The sequence below is a fragment of the Oryzias latipes genome, chromosome 12 (assembly GCF_002234675.1).
Source record: "Oryzias latipes chromosome 12, ASM223467v1".
NCBI lineage: Eukaryota > Metazoa > Chordata > Actinopteri > Beloniformes > Adrianichthyidae > Oryzias > Oryzias latipes.
Window position 1 is genome coordinate 3,967,566 of NC_019870.2, and position 23,632 is coordinate 3,991,197.

General features: G+C 41.3%; 1 long non-coding RNA gene across 1 annotated transcript in view; it reads left to right on the forward strand.

Annotated features, from left to right (window-relative positions):
- Positions 1 to 15,366, forward strand: part of LOC110016030 — a 52,531-nt gene extending 37,165 nt beyond the window's left edge. Inside the window, exon 4 of the long non-coding RNA XR_002874345.1 lies at positions 15,142 to 15,366. This is a non-coding gene — a long non-coding RNA (uncharacterized LOC110016030). The remainder of the gene's footprint in view (positions 1 to 15,141) is intronic.
- The last annotated feature ends 8,266 nt before the right edge of the window (positions 15,367 to 23,632 follow it).

Here is a 23,632-nt window from a genome sequence, read left to right on the forward strand (position 1 = left end):
ATTCCATATTTCCAAGCGGAATGTGTTGTCTTTGTTTACTAATCTGTGCGTTTCCTCTTTGGGAGGCAACACAATCCTCAAATTTGATGTCAAAAATTCCAGTGTGTCTAAATGTGTGACTATAGTTTCCATACAGTAAGATAAAATCGTAAAGCCGTCTATTGTCCAATCGTGTCTATATTAATGAAATGTAAAAGTACTTTAAGATGAAATACTTTGACAGGTTGGTTAAAAGAGTAATCTTGGAAGGCTTGTTGCTATGATTTGTTCCAGTTTGAGCAAAAAGGAATGTTTTACAGCCACATCAGAGGAAACTGTTGCTATAGATTTACAGGATATTAGGGAACCATGTTTCTAGTCATTGTACGTGTTGACAAATCTGCTTGCATGAAGGATGTGCTTTTTGTGGTTCTCCTCAGTGTTTTTGTTCTGCTCATCTGGGAAAGAGGGTTGAATGCAGCATTCGTGTCATGTGAAGAAAAGAAAGTCATGTTTGGGAAAATCCCTGTGTATACCGCATTAGAACGTTCTCTGAAACATCCTTCCATCCATCCATCCGTCCGTCCGTCCATCCGTCCGTCTCCATCCGTCCGTCCGTCCGACGGACGTCCGACCTATCTATCTATCTATCTATCTATCTATCTATCTATCTATCTATCTATCTATCTATCTATCTATCTATCTATCTATCTATCTATCTATCTATCTATCTATCTATCTATCTATCTATCTATCTATCTATCTATCTATCTATCTATCTATCTATCTATCTATCTATCTATCTATCTATCTATCTATCTATCTAACCATCCATCCATCCATCCATCCATCCATCCATCAGTTTATCCATCCATCCATCAGTTTATCCATCGTTCATCAGCCGTTCATCCATCCATCCATCCATCCATCCATCCATCCATCCATCCATCCATCCATCCATCCATCCATCCATCCATCCATCCATCCATCCATCTATCTATCTATCTCCATCAGTTTATCCACCGATTCATCTAATGATCTACCCATCTATTCATTCATTCATTCATCCTCCATCCATTTATCCACCATCCAACCATAAATTTATCCAGGCATCCATCCATCCTTCTTTGCACTTGCTAAAAATCGATTCAATATCCAAAACGGCAAACTACTCTTTAAAACGGAGGCATCTCCTCTTGCTCTCTTCACCCTGCTTTTCTCCCGTGGTTGAAGGCTACTTAGCACACAACAGTTAATACCTGTCTAATTTATTAGCCTCCTGCCCCGACTCTGAAGGGCCATTAGCAGCACACACTGACACAGCAGCCCGGTCCCTGTCGTAATTTATTGTCTTATTACAGTGCTGCAGCGGCATCAATTAATTATCCATTAAAGCGCTGCTGTCCCAGGATTTATTGTGGGCACTGTGGGGGCTGGAGAAGATGCAGAAGAAGAGAAATGAGGAAGAGTGGGTTGATGAAGGTGGTGGAGGAGGGGGTGAGCAGACATGCTGAAGAGATGGATTGTTGCATTTGGTGCACTTTGGTTCTAACGAATGGAAAACTAAGCAGCTGAAAATGCTTAAAATGAAATTCCGATGAAATATCATATCGCTGTGGAATTATGAATAACAGTGATAGCTAAAACTAAAGGAGGGGCATGATCCAAGAGGCTGTTTATTGCAGGTTTCCATCATTTGCAAAAAGTAAATCATTTAATGTTGAGTTAAATTTAGATTTGTCTAGGGTTCGTCTTGTGTTGTAGAAGAACAGCATGTGTTTATGGTACTTTCTTTTATAATAGAAACATTAATCTCAGGTTTTTGATGAAATCATATACTTTTACTATCAATGGCAATGTTCCTGAAATTCAAATGTTGTGTTTTAAAGAGTTTTCAAGATTTTTTGATACAAACTTCCTTTGGTTTTTAGTGATTATTAGCAAAAGTTAGAGTTTTATAGATCTCTAGAAATTCAAGGCTTTTACTGGATGTCATAGAATGGGTGAAGTGTTTTTGGATTATCAAACCTAACATTTTTGATGCAATTTGTTTGTTTTTGGACAAAGTACTCAGGTGTGATCTAAGTATCCTGACAGTTTCCACATGGTCTTCTGTCTTCACTCTGAGAGACTATAAAAAAAGTTTGGATCATTTACAGATGTTTTTGCAGCTTTTCAGTCATGGCTGTATTATTTTCTCTTTAAGTGATTTGTCATGTTTGGACTCAACCAGTTCTTCATTCCATGAATTTTTTCCAAACTGGAATGCACCGGACACGCCGACGGCAGAGTTTCCTGCCACTCTTCCTCCATCATCACCCCAATGAGCATCTTCCACCCAAACTATTTCTCCTGAAAACAAAGTGTTTTCCAGGCGCTGACAGGCAGAATGGATTGCTTCCATTACACTCTACAAGAAACACATTCTCTCAAGATGAAAGGGTTGTAAATTATCGCAGACAGTGTTGCTGCTAACAAGTCTGGTGATCCAGGGCTAATGAGGTTCACAGTCACAAACGGCATCCTGGCAGCATGACAAATCAGACGTTGTTGTCATCATCGCAGTCATAAACACAGCGTGGCGCCTCAGCAGATCCCCACGATGCCTGCTACGCTGACACAGTGGGACGGCAGGTTCAACGTAAAGCTGATGCTGATGCTGTATCTGTTAAATAATCATTTCAAATGGACAAATAAACGGTTCCAAAAGCTGGTTACACTTGTGGAAGAAGCTGATCACGGCAATGTCTTCTGACGGGTAAATTGTTCCAATTCCAAGTTTAAAGTCTTCCACTGGAAGACATAATGTTCTGATTTAAGCCTTTACGTTTCAGTCTGATAACTGAACATCCAAAGGAGCCGCATTAAAAGGGAAGAAGTTATTTAACCGCTGCTGCAGACTCCTAGGACACATTCTACACTTTATGACACTGACTTAAAGAGGCTAGGTTAAAAAATCATTAGCACGTCCTCGATGTTAGCTTAAAAAGCTCGCAGCTAGCATGTTACCGCTCCAAGTTGAAGTGAAAATTGCTGTGGAATGGATGTCTGAATTTGACCTTTCCCCTGAGGAAGTGGTTCAACCCCCCCGATCCAACCCCTAATGCTGAGCGTCAAACAGGGAGGCTTGGGCATGACCTGATTGTGGGATTTTAACCAACGACCTCCCAGTTTTAAGGCGAACACTACCACAAAGCCACAGTACTGTTTTATTAAACCCAGGTATACAGTCTGTGATAAGTATTAGTTTAATACAAAATTGATATTACATTATTTTATACCATGGTCCGGGTGAATACTCGATTCTGATTGGCTGCTAGGTGTGCATTAAAACCTGATAACCGCACAGTAAAAAAAGAAGTTCCGGTCACCTAGCTTAAATGTTTCGTATCACTGCGCCCGCTTCTTTAAAACAACCTTTAGCTTCATCAACTGGACAAAAACAAGCGGTAAGATGTGAACTTTCTCCCTGAACTGATGCTTTATTCAACCCATCGGAAAGATCAGCATATATATATCGCCGAATCTTGACTGCAGCGGTGATGCGGCGCGACAAGGACTATTTGCTACGTGATGCGGCGAACAAATAGTCCGCTTTTTGTTAGAAAAGGGATCCAAATCGGAAAAAAAAAACAGGAATTAAATGCTTAAAACTTCGCGTCGGACGTTTCAGGCTTCCATGGCGTGCGTTAAAAAGTAATAACACACACTTCGTCGGCCATTTACATATGACTTAAATTTATGTCATTTATGTGTATTTTTAATATCCTATTTATATAATTAGTATAGTAATGCCATAATCAGTTGTATAATTAGCACTAGCAGTGAGTTATTTGGCAGAGATTGGTATTTAACAAAATAAAAGTCATCATTTTGTATTTTTATGGAAGTATAGCTAAATGTTAACACCTAAAACTTTCATGGTTAACACACTCATTGCATGTCATGTTTTTCACATTAACTGTTTGTTTTTCATTTGAACAGTTCTTTCATGGCGTGTTCTTAGGGCTTAAAAGGATCTTTTTTTGAGAGCCACAGATGAGAAAGTATTTAAAGACTTTTGTCTTCATTGTTCGAGTTTCAAGCAAACCAACCATGACACCAACAAACCCATCATCAGTGTTTCCACGACAACAGCTTGATCATGGCCAGAGTTCACCTTCATACAAATGTGATTCCTGTGACATTGTAATCTCTTTTCATCAGCTCACAGAAACAGTCGTGAGCGAAGTCTCAACACAATCGCGTGTCCTTGGCAAGAAGAATAAATCAAAGCATGAAAAACGCTGGATTTTCCTTCACACCTCAGTTGTGCCGTTGTCCCCGCGGGCGGCGCAGGCAGGAAATGGGAATGACTGCTTCCTGCCTGAGCGGGCTTTGAAGGCGGCGAACGAGGGACGATCTCATGGCAGAATGGCGTTGCTGCGCCTTCACCGCGCTCTTTGTAACGCGTGATTTACACTTTCCTCCATGCTGTTTCATCTGTGATTTAGTGTTTCCTGGTCAGATGGCTATCGGCCGCCTTACATGTCCGCTCTGGTCCTGTAGGACACTGGAACAGAAAAACGTGGCGTGGTCAGGCTGTGGACCTTAAAGAAAACCTCGTCAGAGTTTTTCCAAAATCTAATAAAAAAAATTGTTTTTTGGCTAAGTACTTTTACTTTAGTTTTACCTTTTTTATTTATACTAATCATTTCCACCAACTCTTGAACTCCTAAATCTATCATTTGCTGCCAGTCTGTAACGCACATGTTCCTGTTAACACTCAGCACTTTCCCTGCCTTGACCTCTGACCTTGCCCCTTCTCTAACCTTCACCCTCAACCCAACCCTCACCCTGCCGTAATTCTTTAAACCTATAAATCCCAAAGCGCTCTAAAATTAAAAGCAAAGGTGATTCAGAGTTCAGCCGTCTGATTTTTACATTTGCTGTTTGAACGTTTCACCACAAAATATTTGATCTCCTTTAAAATGATGGAGGCAATGTAGGTTTATAAGAGGGGACAATTCTAAGTGCTTTACATAAATCCTTAAAATACACATTTAAACAAAGTTCAAAGGAATTTAAAGTGTCTTAAAGGGCTGATATCATGCTGGAGTAAACTACATCCATATATATGTTTCTATATCACCTTTGGCATTTTCGCAGCTCTTTTTCAACCCAGAAGTTAGATGACTCCATTTCTGAGGCACCGCCTTTCGTTCATTGTGGGGGCGCCCGTTTCATGACGTCATCCTTAAGCCGGTCTCTGTAGCCAACATGTTCTGACTCCTTTAACTCATCATATATGGGCACACGAGAAGGGTCCCCTCCGCGTCGCATATTATTGACACTACGGGTGAGCCCAACTTGTGGTTTTTCGATGTGCTTTCTGCTCCAAATAAATGACGTTTTTTTTCCCCTCTGCTTATGCTTCAGTTCAGCCCGCCATCCTCCAAAAAACAAAAAAGATCGGTGGTCCTGCCAGAAAATATGGAAATAGTGCAAAGTCCAACGCTAAGATTGACATTGAGTACAAGATCCGCCTAAATGTTCACTAAACTCACTCAAATCTTCCATAAGTTCTCCTTTATTAGCTGACAGTAATAATTTTTGGGTGAAAAGTCACATCCTTGCCTCTCAAGCTCTGCTTTTTAGCACAGCAGTGAGCCGGCATCTCGACATGGCGTCTAACTCTACACACTCAACAAGATAGCGTAGCGACTCTAACCTATATATCTCATTGCTCCAGGTGACCAGAAAGGTCTGACTGGTACAGACTGGGTCAGAATATATTCTTATTCTGAATATATAGGACATATTTTTCTTTTAAATATTTAGGAATGTTTTTAGAAATGTTTTGAATTGAATTGAAACATGAGGAGTTTGAATCCATTTGGTTTATTACAAAAGTCGTTTATTACTTTTGGGATGTTTGTCAAACCCAGAAAAACAAGATATATATATAAAAACAAGAACAAATTTAGGTTTCAAGTTAATAGTTTATTTGAAAAACGGGCACCAAATGAGAAATATATTAAAGCTGAAACCATAGAAAACATTTGATGTCTGTTTAATATATGAAGAATCAACAAAATATTAAAAAATAATCATGAACTCTGGACATGCTGGCAATTTAGTTGGAAAAACACCAATTTTCAAATGGAAAAAATGCAATAAATCCATGAAACACAACAGTTTCTTTAACTTCTTTAGTCTTAATAGTTTTATTTTCATTTTCTTTCACTGACTGTCTGCACATTCTGCATACTAAGCACTATTGTTACTGTGTGATGATAAATCTAAGCCCTGAACAAAACCTTTAAACATCTTTTTGTAGACAAAAATCACGTTTTACAGAAGACCTAAACAAAGCTAACCGAGGTTTACTGGATCTTTTCGACAGTCCTTTATAAATATAAACAAAAACTGAAATACTGCACGTTGTTGTAGAGTTTGTTTTCATTGTGTAAACCAGGAAATCAAATGAAAAAGTCAGAGGTTTAGTGGATAAACTTGGTTCAAACGAAGGACGTAACAGTAGAGCAACCAACACTAACGTAAAGCAATCACATCTGAATGCTACAATTTATCTTCACAGAAAAAAAGAGCGCCGGATTTCTCATCATTCAGGCCCAAATATTATTTTTGCTTTGCCATCCTTGATAAAAAAGCTTTAGTGTTTGTTGATGTCAGGGTTGTAATTACCCAGTGGGTTATGAACTGCTGCAGATCTGGGCTGGCACGCCGCATATTTGTTTAGCCGCGCCGCAGAAACTGACCTCGGAGGAACAACATGAAAACACTGGTAGCCAGCGAGCCCGGCCACTCTGACTCAGACATGCGCTGAGATTAAAGACACAAATTTGGTAGACTTCAAATTAAAGTAATGAATCACATTCCTTCTGCTTTGTTTTTGCATCTAATGGCGCTATTAGTCAAACGAGCTGAGTTTCTAGCCTTTAATTATGCAACCGGTCCAAGGACGTTTGAAAAACTTTCTCAAAGTTGCACTCGAGCCGCCTCAGCTCCTATTCAGCGTTTCTGACGGCGGTTTCCACTGTGGGTCTGCAGATGGTTCATAAACTTATGGCAGCGTCTGCTCGCCGTCCCTACGAGGCTCACTCAGCAGAGGAAGGAGTGGGAGGAAAGGAACAACAGGAGGGAGCTGAGAGACGAGGACAGGAGGTTAAAGATGAACACGCAAAAAAAAACAAAAAAAAAACACGCACCAAAGATCTAACATTTGTGTTGTGATAAAACTGGACCTTCAACATGAAGACGCAACAGGATCGCATGAAATCAGGATAAAGTTTCTTTGTAGAGCCCAACTTGGCCCCATTCATTGAAATTAAAAAGGTCTGTGCAATTTTTTCGGATAAATAATAATAATAATAATAATTATTATTATTTTTAGAGCACCTTTCAAGATAAAAATCACAAAGTGCTTCCCAGTAAAACACAGAATATAAAAATTATTATGAAAGAGCAGTTTAAAAAGATACGTTGCAGCTTTTTAAAAGAAAACACTGAGTCTACAGAGCATGGGAGTTCCAGAGCGATAAAAAATGAATACCTTTAACTTCCAGTTTACAGTTTCTTTAAAAAACAAGTAAGTGAAGTTTACCCAATCAGTGCTAAGCAGCTTGCTAATGAAGGAAATGGGAAACTATGTCAAACATTCGCAGCCTCAAACAGTTTGAGCAAGCTTTATTTATACAGTTAACCTGACATTCTTGGATTAGACACCCAATAATTATAATACAATTATAGCTTAAAGTTTCATGTGTAAAAAGTAAAACCGTTTTTCTTTTTTACAAATCTGTTATTGAACTCTGGGATAATTTAGCTGGAGTCCAATAAAATACAATCAAGTCATTTTTAACGACACACTGCAGGTAAACCAGAATACTTCATTTAAAAAAAACGTTTTTTCTCAGCGACGATCATCTCCTCACATCTGCAGCAAAGCAAGCGTGACCGCAGGACAGTATATCCTTTACAGTGAGCGCATGCATGGAAGTGTGGTTTTGTGTGAAGGAGTCCAGAACCAGCCCCGTCCCGATCCCTCGCTCCCATCACGCCAGTGTCTGTTTTTAATCTGGGCCGGTGATTTATGAAGGAGCCCGGACTGTGTATATCTCCTCACTTCCTTTCATTTCTCAAATGGTTTGTGTGGCGCGGGATGATAGATTTATCTACACACAACCCCTGCATGACTAATTAACTCTGAAATATCAGGGCCAGATGTGGAACTAAAAGACAGACCCCAGAGTGCTTTTTCTCTTGCTCAACCTGACTCTTTCATTTTTCTAACTGTTGCTTTTTTGTCCCTGCTTTTTCCTCCCTCTCAACGCTGAACACATGCCATAATTCTGCTGATAATATGACAGGGTGTTTTGGGGGGAATGCAAATGTTTTACAGACTGAATCAGCAAACGACACAGTTGATGGTTTGGATTTTAAAGGCAGTTCAAGTAAATGTTTTTGCCTCGAAGGAATACTCCCCCCCCCCCCCCCCCCCCCCCACACAGTCGGAGTTTGTTACACACATCATTGCAGCGGATAACACAAGTTTTTAAATGAAACGCCGTTTAAAAGAAATGACATGAAAGTACCTAGAGTAGCAGGAAAGAAAGGTGTTTTCTTAAAGGGTTCCTACAGTTGTTTTTTTAATAAAAAAAGCTCAAGTTAATGAACAGAACTAAAGATCTACAGTTGGATCTGTGGAACTCTTCAGAACCAAAGATCTACAGTAGAACCTTTGGAACTCTTCAGTACCTAAGATCTATAACAGAATCTATGAAAATCTTCAGAACCCAAGACCTTTAGTCTTGGGTTTTTAATGAACACTGTCTTGAATCTGTGGAACTGTGACTGAACAACCATCTACAGAAGAATCTGTTGAACTGTTTAGAACCAAAGATCTGCAGTAGAATCTACAAAAATGTTCTGAACCAAAGATCTACAGTAGAACCTTTGGAACTCTTCAGTACCTAAGATCTATAACAGAATCTATGAAAATCTTCAGAACCCAAGACCTTTAGTCTTGGGTTTTTAATGAACACTGTCTTGAATCTGTGGAACTGTGACTGAACAACCATCTACAGAAGAATCTGTTGAACTGTTTAGAACCAAAGATCTGCAGTAGAATCTACAAAAATGTTCTGAACCAAAGATCTACAATAGAATCTGTGGACATTTTCAGAACCCAACCTTAAGTAGAATCTGTTGAACTGTTAGTGACCCACGATCTACAGTAGAATCTGTGGAACTGCTTAGAACCCAAGGTCTGCAGTTGAATATTGGGAACTATTTACATGGAACTGTTAAGAACCAAAGATCCCCACTAAAATCAGAGGGAACTATTTAGAACCAAAGATCTACAGTACAACCTTTGGAACGCTTCAGAACCTGAGATCTACAGTAAAATCTATGGAAATCTTCAGAAAAAACCCAAATTTCTTTTGATGAACAGGTCTTGAATCTGTGGAACTGTTCAGAATCAAAGATCTGCAGTAGAATCTGTGGAAATCTTCAGAACCCAACCTTTAGTAGAATCTGTTGAACTGTTTAGAACTCAAGATCTGCAGTATAATCGGTGGAACTGCAGAACATTGCAGTAGAATAATTGAAACTGTTTAGAACAAAAGATTTACATTTGAATCTGTGGAACTTATTGGAACTAAAGATCTATAGTTGAACCTGTGGAAATATTCAGAACCCAAGATTCACAGTTGAACATGTGGGACTGCTCTGAACCAGACGGGTTCTTTAGGTTTGTGGGTTGTCGAGCCCATGAAGTGACGTTGGGAGGAGCACAGGAACGTCTTGCAGTTCCCTTGAGGTTCGTACGGCCACTTTAAGGGACATTGTGAAAATCTAACCTATCACTGTTGCCCTTTGGTAATTGTATCGCAAAGTATTTGTAAGGAAAATGTAAGCTGCACGCACCTCTGATGTACTGATGAAGCTTTGATAGTATCATTAGTATCATTAGTGAGTACTGGCCCCTTTTGACCGCGCGCTTGATGCGTTTGTGTCTGTGGGATGTCCATACAAACTACACTCTGTCTAAGTTCCTCATAAACGAGGAGAACACTTATCACGTGAACAGCACTAACAGCCTCCTTGCAGGAGGCAAGTTAACGGTGGGAGTGGGGTCATCTGGACCCCACAAGATAGCACAAGGGTTATAAGCTACGGCTGTCATATCTGAAGCTACTGAAGTTGGTCTAAATTCAAAAGCTTCTGCTCATCATTAAAACCTTTCAGAAAGCTTGTTTCTGACCTGACAAAGATTCATGGGTCTGGACGTAGACCCCATCCACACACAGAGCACTCTCAGCATGCAGCTGGATGAATATGATCATCAATTTTCTTCATTTGCACAACCAGAAGCTGAAACATCTCTGGTTACAATCACAACTTGGCTCTCATGTTTTCAGGACTTTCAGTGACGTAGATTTCTGAACTCCAGCTTCAGTGGAAGTAAGTGAAGTAAAAGTCCTTGTTGCAGCAGTCCAACCTCCCACTGCGGTGCTTTCATCCTGGAACTCCCCTGTTTTTTTTCCACATCAACATCCTACTCAGAACTTCATCATTTATCCCGGGAAAATGATTCCTCTGCGTGAATCAAGGGTCTAACTCAGTGTTGAGATCAATAAAACTGTCAAATATGCCCCGTTTTCTGAAAAAAACGGAACCCCTCAAGCCAGTCGGTGTCCCTTTTAGCGTGTGCTGAGTAGCTGTTCAGCTTTTCACTGTGGACCAAAACGAGCTGAGAAAGCAGATGACTGACAGCGGCCTCCCCTCTGCTCTGCTGTGCTTGATGAATCGTTTTTAGGCAGCCTTCAGTTTTCTTCCTTATCAGCCCGACTGTCTGTTTTCCTGACAGCATCGCTCATCTTGGATGTTAATCTACCATTTGAAAAAAGACAAACGAATGCTTTTTTTGTTTCCTGTTCCTCAAATATTTAAAGTGGTTGAAGCTCGAAAAAAAAAAAAAAGAGGAGGAGACGGGTGAAGTTTTTTTTTGTTGTTGAAAAAAGCCAGAAGGCCCATCTGACATGCTGACAGGCTGCCATGAGTGACGCCTGATCTGTACAAATTTCAGGACTAATAAATCTACCTGTCAGAGGAGGGAGACTTAAAAGGGCTGCTGCCCTGCGGCACAGCTTAAACGCAACTGCTGTTGATGAAATTCCGTAGGCTGGAGAATTACAGCTGTCAGGAGAAAACGCCTACGTCAAATCTGATGGCCCCCCCTTTTCCGACCTGTTTTCTGGCTCCAAAGGCGAGGAGGGCTTTGTGCCATGTCTTTACATTTCCCAAAACGTTTTAAATATGTACTCCTAAAAAAACCATCGTGGGAACTTCACCATCATTCAGCAGCAAATTCTCCTCAAAGTTTTGCTTTTTTTGCCCCCGCAAATTCTGCGAGGAACAAAGCAGAATCCCATCACACACAGCTGTTTGGCCTTTTTTTTTATCGCCGAGCAGCTTTCTTTTATCAATGCTTTGAAGTCCAGCCAGTGGGAGACATTTTCACTGCGCGTCCATGACATCTATAAACATCAGCTCACCCGTTCCATCTTGTGAGGAGGGAGAGGCATAAACCATGTGAGCGTGTAGCTGTATTTATGGGGAAAGCGGTGGAAAAGCCATTGCTCTCTCTAATCTGTCATAAATTGGATTTATAGAGGTGTGCAGCGTGGACCGTGTTCGGTCTGTGTATTGACTCATCTCATGCACAAAGAGTCTGCAGGGCCAGGAAAAAGCTGGACTGGACTTCAGACGCCTGTGTTCACAACAGAAACCAACATACAGCATAAAAAAGGTGGAAAATTGAGCAAAAATCGGCCCAACCGAATGGAAATGTTCTAAATGTGGACGAAAAGCTATGAAATAAGGAACCTAATATGTTGATTTTAAGGTCGAGCCACACAGCCACTTTGTACCTTTTCTGCATATCGCAGGGTTGAAAATTGATCATACGTGGAAAAGTGAGAAAGGTTGTGGTTCTTTACGTGAAAATTTCACATGATTTATCACAATGACCCACAGTAAAACCACAGAAGAAGAACGAATAAACCACGTAAATGATCTGACCCAAAATTGGTGCGTCAATTACGTAATTGGAACGTGATATGTGCGCCGTATACGTTATGTAAACGTTATACAACTGATTGAGTGTGATATCTGTTACTGTAAGTCTTCGTTTTTCAGGAGCCATTCCAGCCCACCGCTGCCCCCGCTTTAACAAATTATGCACTTGCTTCATTTCTCTGGGACCCATCCATGCCATCGTTTACCAGTTTTCCCCAGTTAGCAAATACTAGTAGCTTAAATGTGGCCTGCATCTGTATCTTTGGTCCACTTTTGACCTCATGTCATCGTCTTAACCCTTGTGCTATCCTAGGCACTTTAACGTTGGGAGTTGGGTCATCTAGACCCACTAGACAGTGCGCTGAACCTTTTTTCTTCAATGGTTTGTGATCTTCACTGGTGTCCATGGATTACATGAAATCTTTCCACCTTTATCCACCTTTGTCATGGTAGGGAGAACACGTCAATGTAAGGGTGGGGTCATCTAAGATAGCACAAGGGTTAAGTATGTTCTCCATGCCCACAGGAGATACCTGACCCTCACAGATCCTCACAGACCAAAGTTAAGCCCAACTCCTGACCCTGTGCACCACGAATGGTCCACATGACACTCCTGGAGGGCCAAGACAAAGTTTTAAAAGTGGTCCAAATTAAACCCAAATGTGTTTGTTTTTTAACATTTTCTCTGAAAAATCAATGTAGTCACTCACATCTCAGTCCAAACAGAAGCCGCTTAATCACAGACTAAAAATGATTCATAAGGCCGGTCCATGCGGCACAGCTGAAGGAATCCCATAGGTGTCTCTCTTTCAACTCTTTCTCACCTCGCTGCTTCTGAATGACCCCGTCCCCCTGGTTTAACTCCCAGCATGCCCTCAGGCTGGAGGTTCACGCCTGGGTGTAGACCGCAAACACAGTCAAAGGTCACTGTTTTTTTCACTTTTGTCTTGAGCTTGTGCGTGCGGCCTTGTTTTCACCTCGTCAATTCCCCAGAGGCTCCTGCTCAGAGCAACGGGAGAAAAAGAATTCTTTTGGGCCCACCTGGATCTTATTTTCTATAAGTGTTTGGAAATGCTCGAGGGCGCAGAATCTGTTGTCGAGTGTTTGAGTTTGTTTGGATGCGAGTCCAAAAAAATACACAAACATCAGGATAGAGAAACAAATGCAGATACGAAGGAACTGTTCTTGAAGTCAGAAAAAAATCAGAAATACCTTTGGCAAACCTACGTATAACACGTATATAACTGGTATTTTGGTTCATTTAGAGAAAAACCTGTTCTCTGCTTTAAAAGCTGCAGGTCTGACAGCTGATGGTAAATTGTCACTGTTTCCACCTTTGAGTAAAATGACTAAAAGTGTCTTTGTTTGGATTCCCACTGTGGTCTGGTCTCACCAGTCTTTACATTTGACAAACAACAGCATGGACATGGGAGCAGCTGATTACATCTGAGGCTACGTTCACACTGGGCATGTGTGGCACCTTCAGGAACGCTGGAACAGCTTTTTGAATGGGCTTGTACTAAAGGGTGTTCACACAGGTCACAGATTTTCAACCAGTTTAGTTAGTTTATTTATTCAAATCAGGACAGTGCATATTAATCAATGTTTCAGCAGCTGCTTCAACATAAATATGCCAGGAGCGCAGGAGCTGTATTTCATCCGTTGTCCTAAGGCAGGATAAAAGGTTAGGACACAATACAAACGCACAATATTAGTGATAAAGATATTTACAAAGGTTATTTACAATAAAGTCTAAAGATCCCAAGAAAAACAACGTTATCATCAATGTCTGCAGGACTGGTTTGTTTTATCTGTATCTCTAGCTTTGGAGCTTTTGAGGGACGAAATTATTTTTAGGACATCGGGAACAGATATTTCCTTAATACCAGAATTCGGCTTACTATTATCTACGGACTTGCAGTTGACACTTCCGTGTTTTGAAAAGGACCATCCCCAAACGTCACGACAAAATCCAAAGATGGGTCAAAGTCCAACTGGTTTAACTTTTCACCAAACTTTTTGTACAAAAAGCCCAAAAACTTAATTTAAAAGCATGACGCGAGAGTTTTAAACACAGAAGTCCAAAACGAGTGCAGACGTGTGTTTACATAGCCTTTTCATTGAAGCGGTTGCTTGGACACCTTTATTGAACATAGTGCGTTTTGACTGTATATGTGAACTGGACTGAGTGACTCCTCCCCCTGACGTGCCAAACAGAAAGTGCCTGCTGCTTCCAGCAAACCAGAATTCCATTAACCTTTTATAGAGAAATGAACAGCTGTCATTTAGTCATTTTGTTGTCAGAATAACCATTCTTGCTCTGATACCTTTATTTAACATCTTTCTAATTCAAATGTGTTCACTATATCTTATCTTTATTCCAAGTAATTCAAGTTATAAACTGACTAATCATATGCCTAAAAAAAAGTAGGTGGTGCCTCCTGGCCCCCACATCTGATGTTCAAAAAATTTTGATTGACAGGTTTTCCATAGTCCGCTTTCAAGTGGTAGGGGTGTGGATTTCTAACAAGCTCACTCCCAATTGGGGAGAGTGGTTGCCATAGAAACGATGAAAGAGACCGACTTGGACCAATGAATGCTTACTGACGTCATCTAGCTCCAACATGGCGGTGTCCGTATCATGATTAAATGGCAGCTGAATAGACTTCATTTGGTTGGAGCTGGAAGTAAAGCATTTTCTATGGGTGACGTCACTCAGTCCAGGTCTGAGATACAGTCAATGTTTAGTCCAGCCAGCCAGCCAGCCAGCCAAGAAAGAAAGAAAGAAAGAAAGACAGAAAGAAGCTGCTGGCCCCTCCAACAACATATGGGGACCCATGATCAGTGGTGACTTTTACAAAGGCGCTAAAGGTGTCACTAAATTTTGGCGGGTGATGTTTTCACGTGAAGTCAGTAGCGGGTCAGTGCTTGAACTTAGCTAACGACTAGAGTGTTGCATAAGGACCCCCTACGACATCATCACCTGTGCCTGTAGTAAGTACCTGTACCTTTAGCCTTACAAATATTTCACCATAAACTTACCCAATGCACGACAATGGTACTTTCCTTTTACAGAAGATCCCTAAAGGTGGCCGTACAAACCACGAAGACCTGCAAAACACACGCCTAGAGATGTGCCGCTACTGTCTATGACCCTCCATGGACCTGGACAACCCAAAATCCCACAGCTACTATAAAGGTCAACCTCCCGGACAAGTGAGTGCATGTGACTGAGGTTTAATCAAGTGAAGACTACCTTAGCTGAATAATCCTGTCATAAAACACTCTTGTGCTTTCTGCAGTAACGTTATCTTTTTTCTAATAAATCAGCAAAATATGTCTTGACTTGTCAAAGCTTTTCAACATGTGGGAAAAGCGTTTTCTGTCGAGTTGAACCTCACAGCGGCTTTTTGACCCATAATTAAAACTTTGAAGACGACTCTGGAGCAGAAACAGAAGTCTCAACCTGCTTTCAGTTTGACATCGTAAACACATTAAAGATGGATTCAAGTTAAAGTCCAAATTCATTTATACAACCAGTGCCTTACCAGATGTTCAGGGGCGTTTTTTTTTTGTTCAGCTTTTCCGAAGCCTTGAGCTGTAATCTGATGAAGTATGGAAGGAAAAACTTTGAACAGCAAGTTAATCTGTATCTCTGAACTTACCGCCTGCCTGTCAATTGATGGGAGAGGCTGCCAAAAACCAACACAGGTATAATTTAGCACGACAGCCTTCTGGTGGCAGCTGGGGTGAAAAGTTCACGGAGGCTAAGTCTGTGTGAGAAGAAGACAAAGACTAGACACATACAGCAGCAGTTAGATTTACTGTTCCTGGGTACATTTTCGTACAGTGGTGAAACTCTTTAGCTAAAGCAAAGGAAGCATATGAGCGCTCGGCAAGTTGCAAAACACAAGCGGGATTGTTCCAAATTGGGCACAGAGAGGTCAAGCCGCAGCAGCACAAGCACATCTATTCAAAACCTTCAAAAATCAAGTGTGGCCATTCAACAAAACTTCTTTTATTTCATCTGCGGCACATTACATTGAACCTACTGTCTCTTATTTTGCGCGCTGACACTACGAGAATGTCGTTTGACAAGGGTGAACGGGACTAAAGCGGAGGATGACCCGGGGCCGGGCCAGCACAGACTCAGAACCAAAGCTGGGGGCCCCGGAGGCATGAGCCGTGGATCCATGACAGCCGATAGGGGCGAAGAAAGAGCGCAGTGAAGCTGCAAAGAGTGCGAGCGTCATAATGGATTCCCACATTAGGTTCATAAAGGTCTGATGAGAAATGGGATATGGCAGCAGCTTGGCACTGGAAGTAGAAAATCTGGTTTGAAGCTGGCCGCCAAGCGAGCTGTTGATTCTACGCTTGGTGGCAGCCGCTTGGGGATTGTGCGAGGGATTTTGGGAGACCTCCCTAGGTCAAAGCAAAGAGTGAAAACACATGGTTTCAATGCAGCTGTCATCTCCAAGCAGGGAGCTCTCCACAAGCTTGTCTATATCTATAATTATTTATGGTTAGACAGGAAATAAAGGCTTTAAAAAATAGTTTCTGAGCGTTTGAGGTGGAAAATCTCCCCATTTACGCCTTAGAAACACTTGCTGCATGAGCGTGTGGCTTTGGACTGGAATCCTGCAGAGTTCATGCATTCTGCTTGGACGTCTGCAGGACTATAAATTACCTGAGAGAAACTTGAAGACACCAGCAGCCGCAGAAACGCAACTTTTAGCCGAGACACGGTTGCAGCAGAGACCACCCTGATGAAAGGCCAACTGAAAAACATCTGCTTTTGGAAGAATTCGCTTTTAAAGAAGACAGAGTCGGCTCTTCCCGGTTTTTAATCCTTGCAGACGTGGATGAGGTGAAAACTGACGGCTCCACATCTGTTTTTGCTGCTCTGACTCAACACCTGCTGGCTGCCTGCGAGGCTGCCTGGATTGCCTCCCACCTTCCAGCAGCTGAAAGAACGGTGATAAACGGCGTTAACCGTTCCTTTGTCGGGGGTCTTTTGCAACAGTGAATGATTTACGACTGGCACGCAGCTTTTATAAACTGTAATTTACCGCGATCTGGCTTGAAGAGCATGAGCTGATTAAAGTCAAGCAGAGAGCAGCTCTTGTCTTCAGTGCTTTGTTTGGCTTAGATGAACTAAACTCTGGAAAATGTTCCAAAATGATCGTTTTCAGAATGTGCATCGCTGGAAACCGTCAAAGAACAGTTTTTTTCGTTTTTTGTTTGGTTTTTCGTTTCAAGTTAAAAAAGAACAAATCTAGGCCTCCCCAAACTGGCTAATCCAGTTCCACCAGGTTTGATTTTCCCTTCAAACCCAGAACCACCTCTGTGGGTCCCTCTTCTACAGGGAGCAGACTCGGTCTGGGTCCTAACAAACACTGATTTCACTTGTGGCTGGACGGAAGTTTATCCGACCCAACTGAGTACAAACTTTGCATGTTTGAGGCAAATGGCTCGTGTAACCAGGCGTGCTTTGCATGCAGGGATGCTAGCTATAGGAGTCATTTGATATCTGACAAACAACACATTAAAGCACCAATAATAACAAATGCACTGAAGGAAAACCAGAAGTTTGGTTACTCTTTCCCATGTTCACTCCCTTTTTCTAACTACTTTGAATTTGTTTAAGGACACCGTGCACAATTAAGACCCTTTTTCTGTTATTTCAGTTAAATCTAGTACAATGATTGACCTCATGTTGATATAATAATAGTCAATACTAAATCACTTCCTTTTTCTGAAGAACCTGCTCCAAAATATTTTGCCCAAAAATTAACCAGAAAAATAACTTTTCAATGTTAAGCATTCCCAAGATTTTTTAATGAGCCTCAAGGGACTTCAAGAAATTATCCTGCACTCAAAAAGTATATCACGTGATTAAAATTTGAATAATTTATTTGAGTATCCGTTTTTTTTGTATGTATAAATATTTGTACCATTGAGTGTAAAGCTAATGTTGCCCTTGTAGCTAGTCCACGGTCCATTGACTGTAAATGGGAACTGGACTAACAATATCTACAGACATTTTAAATCTGTTTTTTTATTTTATTGTGAACAATAGTCTTATTGACACTGGAACCTATGAAAAACGTATGTCCATGAAAACTCGTCTTGTGACACAGCCACTACGTAGTTTTTGCACATTTTCCACGTATAAAATTTCGGCCTTTCGTGACCCATGTGTGAAAATAATTTCTAAATGTTTTTTTTTTGCGTTTGTCATTCTTCGATGTGCGCTGATGTCCGTTGAGGGTTTTGGCCGACGGATCTTTACGTGAATTTGGTTTTGAGCTCTTCAAAATTGTTAATCTGGTGAGAATTAAGCAGTTTATGCATATTTTACGTATTTATACGCAATTATTACATAAATCTTATGCAATTGTACGTGTTTTTCGTGAGATGCACAAATTTGTGGTTTTCCATGAACGTTCCGCGTATACATCTGTGAAAATTTCATATACAAACCACAATTTGTCTCACTTTTTTCACGTATATTCACATATGACCAATTTTCCACTGTGCAATATGTGCAAAATGTTCATACTGGCTGTGTGACACGGCCATAAAAAAGGTTAAAGGACTGGACCGCGCGAGCCCCTCCCCCTTGGCGTTCAAAACAGGAAGTACCCGCTGGCCCCAAGAAGCCAAAAGGCAATAAACTCATAAAAGAAATAAATGGCTTTTACTCATTCGGATACCTTTTTCTTGAACATCTTCTAGATAATTCTTCTTTTTTCCATATAGTTTTTCTGTAGTTCAAACAATGAACTGACCAATCACATGCCTTAATGGGGGTTTGCGGTGTCACGTCCAGCATTCGAAACAGATGGACTGGCAGATTTCACGTAGGGTCTGGGGGCGTGAACTTTGAACAAGCACTCTCCTGATTGGTAGGAGTGGTTTCCATAGAAACTCAAACCAATCACCGCTTACTGACGAAGACAGAAATGGCGACTAAATTGACTTCATTTGGTTGGAGTAGGAAGTTGACCATTTTCTACGGGTGGAGTCACTCTCAGTTCAGTTCTCAGTGGTTTGGTGTCCTGCTGTTCATTTTTTTCTTCTTTTTCGTAAACATATAACTGCATTTGCTCCCTGCGCGTTTCAGGATTGATTTTAAAATTCTTTGCCATGGGTCATATGTTTTAACGGACTGGAGTGGGAAGGGTGAAGGGTGGGTTGGGTTTTTACTGTAATATTGTGTGTTTTCTGTTTTTAATGCTGCGCAACTGCATAAATGGCACTATTTTATAAAAAACTTGGATTTATTGATTAATTGATATAAACGCACAGTATGAACTTTGTTCATGGAAGCCCAAGTCATATTATTTTTAAAATTTCTGCTTTGTTTTGTTTTGCTAATTTAGCTGTAGATGGACAAAATAATGCAGAATTTTAAGATTATTTAATATTTCATGTCATCAGAACCAAATACTTTTACCCATCTGTGCAGTCTTGGTAAGTTTGATGAGTAAAGTAGAAAACTACAGAACTCTTAGCTTTTTTATCCAAACTGCCGATGGATTGTTTTGGCTTTTTCTGCTTCATCGTAGGCAATGTTTTTGCAGAGGCAGCAGTTCTGATGTTCAATAAATCTCCCTAAAGGAAGTTTACATACAGACAGTTGTTTTTTTCTCCTAGAACTCTCATACAGACAGTTCACTTGGAAAGCTTTTTCTTTTTTTTGGGTTTTCCAAACCTCAACTTGACCCTCATTCTTTGGGCTGTCCTAATTAGATTATGAGCCATGAAAATTCCTGAAAACTCTCCTGTCCTCTGAAGGCCATTCCTGTCTGGGTTGGCACTTTTGGCACTTAGCTTCTTAAAGGAGTCTCTTATTGTTGGGATGAGGTTTGAGGAGTCATGTGCAACACCTGGTCTCTACTGAAACGATCAAAGCTGCCAACGGGGTTGAATCTTGTTTGCCTCCATATCCAAAATACACCAAACTCACTGCATGAGATCCTTTTAATCTAATTCTGCATTAAATGCTATCATTTAGCAAGTGGCTGTCCCTGAAGGGGGACGTCGGAGACCGCCAGCGCCTCTGCTGAGTCCTCCTCTATGACATTTCTTGTCTCCTATCATCATGTGCAGCCGTCTTGGAGTTGAGAGACAGGCCACAGTCTTTCAGATTGCTCCCGCGCCCTCAGGCCATGTTCATGTGAGGATTCAGTTTAGGGTGTGACAATGAGGATCATCTGGCTCAAATCAGCCAAACAAACACGGTTCAGTGCCTCAGACAGACGGATAGACGAGCTGGCCCAGACACGCCGCAGAGACGCTGACAGCACCATCCAGCTCCGTCCTTGTCTGCGCTCCCAGTTTTTATACTCCAGCAGATAAACAGACTCGGAATTAATTAAACTACAGGAATCTCTCAAACTCTGGATAGCTTAGTGCCTTTCATGTCACACTGGTGCTGACAGAGAGATGTTCCTCCTTGTTGTTCTCGGCAGGAGCTCCTCTTCAAAGGTTATCGGCTGAGATTCCAAGGCAGGAATCAGAGTGACGAGACGATGAAATAGATCTGAGGAGCTTTGATGACAGAGGTTTGCCATGAAAGAGGCTTTCAAAGTACAAAAGGCTTCTTCACTTCTGTTCTTCTATGCTTTTCTGTCGCTCTTGTCACTCTCAAAGATTAGCCAAACACTCATACTGCCGCTGTCATCCTTTTAGCTTTGAGCGATGAACTCAAACCGTCGCCGTGGCAGATTTCGTGTACATCTCTGCATGCCTGTCTCTTCCCGTTTCACACCCCCGGCCTGCTTCCCTGGAAACATATGGTGAGCTTCAGCCACAGACGCCCCGCTAGTATTTTAATATCCAGAGATGTGAGAAGTGATAAAACGAAAAGAAGGAAGACATCCTCTTTAATGTCAAACACAAAATCTAAAATTTGAGTCTTGTCAACGCCATCCCTTTTCGGGTTCCTGAGCGACGCTGAAACATTAGCTGCATCGCTTGGAGCGACATCCTGTGAGTTCAAACCTCTGGGTGAGGGCCTGCTTTGACACAAGACCAGCTAAAGCCAGATCAGGACGAGCCAGAGGAGCGGAGGAGATTGATGGTGACAGTCTGGAGCTGCTCAATGTCTCATTTGACTTTGAAATTTGAAATTCTAATTGTGTTTTCACAACAGTCATCATGCTGTCACTTAGACCTCGTTCATCCTCTCCAGCATTTTACTTTTAAACAGGGTAACAAAACACAAAAGACTCAGTCTGATGGAAATGGTATTCTTAACATGTTCTTATGTCATTTTTCTGAAGTTTTAAATAGCACTTCTTAGTATTTCTATATTCAAATCGTTGTGAATCAGGAGCGGATGAAAAACGGTCTATTAAAAAAAAGATTGTATTTGTGATGTCAAATTGTGCTGGGCAGGCCACAAGCTCCATTCTGATGCATCCTCTTTCAGACAAACAGATCCATGCACGTTTATGTTTTCCTCGTCTGAGCTGGAATCTGGATCAGAGCTGGACGTCTGGATACTGCTCGCCATTTTTGTTTTTAACCCTTGTGCTATCTTAGATGACCCCACCCTGACATGTTCTCCCTACCATGACAAAGGTGGATAAAGGTGGAAAGATTTCATGTAATCCATGGACACCAGTGAATATCACAAATCATTGAAGAAAAAAGCTTCAGCGCACTGTCTAGTGGGTCTAGATGACCCAACTCCCAACGGTAAAGTGCCTAGGATAGCATCAACAGAGGGAGAGGAAGAGGGGTGGGGTTGCTGGCACAAAAAGTCCCACCCACAACTCAGAGGCAAATTTCTAATAAACTCCTGCCGCTCTGCAGAAACTATGTCCTATACTAAGATTAAGACTAAGAATACTAAGACTCTCAGATAGAAAGTAAAAAAAAAAACTTTCTCACAAATTCCCTTCTATTTTCCTTTTTTCGTTTATTTTTCTTCTTTTTCCAACAGTCGTTGAAATTTCGGTTAAGGGTCGAGTACGGGTAATTTAAAGTGACTAACAGGTTAAGGGTAAGGGGTGGGAGGATCAATCTGATTATCAATAGTATCGATGATAAGGTCAAGTATTGATACTAGCAGGATGAGATCAATACTTTTGTTGCAGTTTTTCTTTAATACATACAGTTAAGACCTTAAATTAACTTAAGCAGTTACTACTGTCTGTCTGCACTGTTGCCCGATTGAGCAAAAACCAACCCAATGTGGCTGCGTGAACAGCACCCCCTCCCAGAAAGTCTCTGACCTGTCATACAGGACATTATCCACATACACCGAACAAAAAATTGTGTAATTCCAAACATTTTCTATAACCAAGCATTTCATAAAAAGTATCAGTATCGATATCGCCGCTACTGGCCCTGTAATTGGATCAATTCCCAAACTCTCAGTATCACCCACTCCTAGTTAAAGGACTTCTCAGAAACATGGGCTGTAGAGAAAAAAGTCTTTTGTCGTATCGATGATGAGGGGGATGTAATTTTCTCTTTTTAACAATGTTGCTTGCATAGCTCTAAATTTGCAGCTCTGTTTCCTCATCTTAGTTGTCTGTATTTGAGATGAGACGTGTAAATCTGTGGATGGTCCAATCGAGGACTTTTTTTTAAAACTATCAATCAACCATCATCTTCTTCTTGTCGGGAAACCTGTTAGAAGCAATGTGTATCACGTTACAAGTAGTTTTAATGAGCCTGCAATTACCCAACCAGGTTTCAGTTAGTTGCTGTGTCTCGTCATTGCTGCGCTTCTCTGTGTACATCACCTAACGCCCGGCTCCAATGGCTGTTTTGGTCCAGTTGTTCTGCTCAGAAGACAGAGCGTTATTCAGACTGAGGACAACCAGAGCGAACCGAAGCTCAGTCTGATTGGAAATGCATTGATAATGCATTTACTTTTTAGCTCAAATCCAAAAGCCTGTGTAGTTTTTAATATTGCTTAGAGCTTCTTAGAAATTTACTTTGAGGTTGTGGGCGGGACTGTTGGCAAGCTTTTTTTCCCAGCATGCCTTTGTTTACACTCTTTCTCCTGCTAGCAACAAGCGCCTCACAAGCCCAAGCTAATGCTAGCGTAGCAAAAAAATGGCAGGCAAAGCGGAGCTATCCAGCCGCCCAGTTTAGAGCCAGATGTCGGCTCAAGACGAAGAAACGGCAATGTAATTGCGTCTATTTGTCTGCAAGTGGAGGTTTTAGAATTGTTGCTAAGAAGCTACTGGCCGGCCGTGTCAGTTTCAAGTTTTTTCAAACAATACTCAATGTTTTAAACGTAAATTCTTTTATACGTGTCCTCCATTACTAAAACAAATGCTAAAAACACCATTTTCTTTGGAGTAGGTCTTAAAGGTGTCACAGTGACACAAATGCACCGTCACACGACCGACTCCGACAGACAAACGGCGGTTTGATGGCGCTCACTTCAAAGTTCAGACTCTGGTTTCATCCATCTGCGACCGGGCCAGGTCCTCTTTGAGCGCGTTTTCCCCCACAGCCGGAGAGTTTGCTCCGGGTTTTACTTCAGATCCGACGGGCCCGTTTTTCCCTCTCTGTGTCTTTGTTTTGTGTTGGTTGT